Raw genomic sequence first — 5,394 nt, 5'->3', positions numbered from 1 at the left:
TCGATGAGTGTGATCAAACAAAACCCAAGACTTTGACAAGTCACCTCCACTATCACACCGCATGCGATTCGCCAAGTCCATGCCTGATGCTGGTCCTCGCAAAGACATCTTAAAGACATAACATTTGTCATCAAGGTCACCTTGTCCTGTGAAACGGCTACCTTGTATAAATGAATAGCGAGATCTTCTTTGTATAAGAAGGATGCTATCAAAGCCCTCTCCTGCCGACATCAATTTTCTTTTCTCTTGGGATACAATGCGTCTAAACCTAAAAAACATAAATTCACAATAAAGAGAGGACCAAATGTAGAAAAATACATCCAAATATAATTAAGTTACGGAATGAATACACACCTCTAGTTTTCCACAAGAGGACTCAACTCCTCCAAAAAATTACAGAGCTCATGATCCCCAATACTTGTAGGTAGCTCATCATTTTGATTCATCATGGAGGAAAACAGCATATCCTTCACAATATCCATCTATATTTTTCGAGGACCTGCACTTCTCTGGGCTTTCAACACTTGAGAAACAAACATTTTCACGTGCTCCAACATTGACCTTGAAGTTCCTGGCTGAACTGGTGTTCATGCAGCCCAGTGTGGAGCATCATTCTTGTAATAGTTGTGTCACGAGGCATTACATAATACACAATACATCTACACACTTGCAAACACTGTGCAGTTTTGCGAGACAAAAGTGACAAACTATTTTAGTTTTCTCATCCTCTGTCAGAAGTCCAACTGCAATCTTTTTTGTCAGATGTCCATGAAAGAAGGTGTTGTTATACCTTTTATTGTTCAAGTAAAAAGGACAGCTAAGCCTATGGCACTCCAAAGTACCAACACAATAGCTAATACACATGGTACAACTTATAGACATGTTTGATGTTACTGGACATGTCCATAGGTGACCATCATATTTTTGCTCCATTCCATCCATATTTCCTATTTTGCCATATGTTGGTGGAAACTCTAGGATGGAATCACCATCATAATGTCTTGGCACCTCCTGGACTTGGATCACTCGAGTAACTTTTTCCAACAATGAACATAGGAGAGAAGGTTGCTCCTTCTTACGAAGAACTGAAAGTATACTCTCCGAAGCAATACATTCATCTTCAGAGATCTTGTGCTTTGAACCTTTTGGATTGCTTGTGCCTTCACCTGGTTGCAAAATAGTTACTGAGCCATTCAAGTGACTCTCAGAGGAGGAGCTCGAGATATGAACATGGGTGTTTTGTGTCCCTAATTCTTTATCCACCACTGAAGTCTCCAAATGTCAGACATCTTGGGCAATGTTATTAGCACTAGAATCAAGACTATCAGCAGCACAAAGAGGACTACATTGTAGCATATACTTTTTACTTCGAGTAATATCTACGAGGTAGTTTTTATTGCCCTCCAAATCATAATGAGTGATGATTTCCTGTAGGCTTCCATCGGTCCTAGTAGCTTTCACTCCAGAAAGAGCGTGTGATGAAGGTAGAAACCCTTATAGAAATCCATGACTGACAAGCGTGGTCTGGTGGAGAAGTATTAAAGTTTCAGATTTTTTGCTATAGCAACCATCAAGCTCCCACTCAAAGGTGATAGTGTGCTCCATAGGGAAGGCAATACGAAGATGTAGAAAGGACAGGAGAGATGAAAATGTGAAATGAAAATATAAAAACGAAGGAATAGGTGGAGCAATCACGATTGAGAATGAAGGCAGTTGAAATGATAAAACAAGGTGGAGCAATCATGATTGAGAATGTAGGCAGTTGAAATGATAAAACAAGGTGGAGCAATCACAATTGAGAATGGTCACGAATAAAATTTTTTTTATAAAAAATATACAAATATATATGTATCTACAAATATATATAAAAAATACACAAATATGTACATTTATTGGTTCTAAGTATTATTTTTATAAAAGGCTTGTCTCTTTGTAAATACACACACACACATGTCTATATTTATATATTATATTGTATATATTTTAGGCTAAGAATCTATTAGGATATATGTATTTTAGTGTGTGTGTGTGTGTGTGTATTTACAAAGAGACTAGCCTTTTATCTATTTTAGAATCTATAGATATATTAGACTATATATCTATTAGGCTACACACACACACACCACACACATTTATTAAAATACATATAGCTTAATATGTGTGTGTGTGTGTGTGTAACCTAATAAATACCTAGACTAAAATATATGTATATATACATCAATATATATATATGTACATATATACATAGCCTAAACTATACTCTCTCTCTATTTTGAGCCTAAATGTTTAAAAAAGTTTTAAAAGAGCATGAGTTTTATCTTTTTTGTAAATCACATATTCTCTCTCTCTCTCTCTCTCTCTCTCTCTCTCTCTCTCTCTCTCACACACACACACACACACACACACACACACACATTTTTCAATGGTTCAATATGTGTGGCACACTTTTTTAAAACATTTCTATTATTTAAGTTATTGAAATTATTTTTCAATGGTTCAATATGTGTGGCATACTTTTTTTAAACTTTTCTATTATTTATGTTATTGAAATTGTGCGTGTGTGTACATATATATGTGTGTGTGTACATATACCTTAATTCATTTTTAGCCATATATATGTGTGTGTATATATCTATCTTTAGGCTATATATATTTTAGGCCACACACACATATGTGGTACACATATTTTAGGGTACTTGAAGGAAAAGACGTGGATACTCTCAACTCAGCAAGTAGGCGAACGCATGCAGGAGGAAAAGAGGTATTTTTCTTTCTCATTTCTTTTCTCTGTGCAGTTCTTTTTTGGTAGACTGACGTCGGACTGGTTCGGGTGTCGACAGAGGTGGAGGAGATGGAGGCGTAGCCAGTGGAGGAGATGGAGGAGGTGGAGGCAGAGGCGGAGCTGGTGGAGGAGGTGGAGGTGGAGGCGGAGTATTTGATGCGCATGCAATGGAGAAGATGGAGGAGGTGGAGGCAGAGTTGGTGAAGGAGTTGGAGGCGGAGCATGCATCGCACCCCTTGCTCCAGCCTCTCTAGTCCCCCAGTTCTGTCGGGGAATTGGAGAGGCTGGAGCAAGGGGTGCGATGAAGGCCCAATATGTCTAAATTCGACGGGCAGAGTGGCCAGGATGTCGACTGAGGTGGAGGAGGTGGAGGCAGAGTAGTGGAGGCGCAGCCAGTGGAGAAGATGGAGGAGGTGGAGGTGGAGCCGGTGGAGAAGATGGAGGAGGTGGAGGTGGAGCCAGTGGAGGCGGTGTAGTTTAGGTGCATCCAGTGGAGAAGATGGAGGAGGTGGAGGCAGAGCCGATGGAGGAGGTGGAGGCAGAGTAGTCAGTGGAGAAGATGGAGGAGGTGGAGGCGGAGTAGTCAGTGGTGGAGAAGATGGAGGAGGTGGAGGCGGAGCAAGCATGCATTGCGCCCCTTGCTCCAGTCTCTCCAGTCCCCCGGCAGAGCCAGGGGATGGTCTGCGCAAACAATCCCCCGGCTCTATCGGGGGACTGGAGAGGCTGGAGCAAGGGGTGTGATGAAGGCCCAATTTGTTAGATTTGGTAGCATCCAGTGGAGAAGATGGAGGAGGTGGAGGGGATTTACTTAATCCAAGATTAGTACTAGCGTTTGCAGCCGCGGAAAGAACTAATTGTGATACGCTTCTACTTTTGATTTATTTTCGTTTTCCATGAGCTGTGATTTCCTAATCATCGACGAGACCCTTTATCACTTTTGGCGTGTCCCCAAAAATTTTGAGTGGATACAAATTCTCCTAGTTTGTGACCCACCATACGATCAGTTACATAAATTGGTAGATGCTCCTGTCCATTTGTGAACAGCAATGGTATGACCAATCATGCTAGGGACTATTGCAGAGGCACGAGACCGGGTTATTACTAACTTCTTTTCTCTCCATACATTAAGATTTTCAATTTCTCATATTAAATGATTGGCTACAAAAGGACCTTTCTTTGATGAACGTGTCGTGGCCAATTACCCTCCTACTTAATATCCCTATTTATCAATGACTTGCGTCGACGAAGTATATTTTTTACTCTTTCGACTTCTCTTCCCAAGTGCAACATATCCCCAAGGAGTTAATGGCTTCTTCCTGCCAATTGATGTCCTGCCTTCTCCCCCCCCCCCCCCCCGTGTGGATGATCCACGGGGTTCGTAGGAGCTGCACCTCTAAACCCCTTACTCATGGCCTTATTTGATTAAGCTGTATAAACCTGCACATATAGTTAGTTTATTTGTTTCATATAGTTTATTTGTTAGCTACTTTTACTTATTTACTAATAGTAAATAAGAGTATACTTAGTTGCATTTTCCATAGCCATGGTTGCAAGCTTAAACTTACTTAAGTTTGACTGAAGCATTGCAAAGCTTAAGTTTAGCTACAAGGGACTTCAAAGGGTGCAGATTTTGCTGCGTTCTTTTGATATTACATGCTACACATAGTCGTGGGAAGATTACATGAAGAGAGATGCCTTACAAGCTATGAATGGGCCTGATTGTGATCATATTCCTCAAGTTGATGATGGGTGAATGTTTCTTTCCTAGAGGTACCTTTCTTTGAATAGGGCCTATAGTTACGGCCCGATCTTGGTTTTGGTATCCAGCCTTGTGAGCTTACTGATCTACTCTTTGAAGTTGTGTGCTAGCCTCTAAACACCATATTAGTGAATTTGGGAATTTCCCAATTCCCATTTTTGAATACTTAAAAAAGGGGACATGGATAACATGTTTGTAAGTTTCTCAAAACCCTATCATATGACCTACCGTTGGAAAGCGCCTGAAAAATGGAATCTAAAGAGCTATAAAGCGCTCATTTTGGATTAGTGGTGTTCAAGTTATGGTTAATCCAAACTTTTGACCACGTGTCCCAAACTTGTGGGAAATTCCCATATTCCCCAATATGGTGTTTCTAGAGCTTTCACCATCTTGAATGTTTTCTTAGACATGTAGTAAGGTTTGTGTGTGAGGTTGATGTTTTCCTATAGACATGAAGTAGGGTTTATGTGAGGTTGATCATCTCTATATGTCATTCAGCTCAAACTTTTTGCTACTCATATTCAGGGCAAAAGAGAGAGAGATGGCTCCAAGAAAAGCAAGAAAACAACAGGCGAAGACTAAGAAAGGTATATGATGTGAATAGCCAAGATTCTTCTGAGATTGTGTTTTAATGTTTTAGATATGCTTACTTGGGCTTGGTGTGTGTGTCTTACAGACAACAGGGGATACTCACTTAGATCTGGGCATGTTTGTTTGACTCTTAGCGAGGAAGCTCAATCACGGACACCTGTGTCCTCACATGTATCTCCTGTTAGAGAGGAAACAGAAGCACATAATTCTCTTATTCATGAGGAGCTCACCTCCTCCAACTCACACGGAGATTCATGAATCT

The sequence above is a fragment of the Cibotium barometz genome, chromosome 15, assembly GCF_041138505.1.
Source record: "Cibotium barometz isolate CiBa-2024 chromosome 15, ASM4113850v1, whole genome shotgun sequence".
Classification (NCBI taxonomy): Eukaryota; Viridiplantae; Streptophyta; class Polypodiopsida; order Cyatheales; family Cibotiaceae; genus Cibotium; species Cibotium barometz.
The sequence above is the reverse complement of the archived record's forward strand: the minus strand, read 5'-3'. Positions refer to the sequence as shown.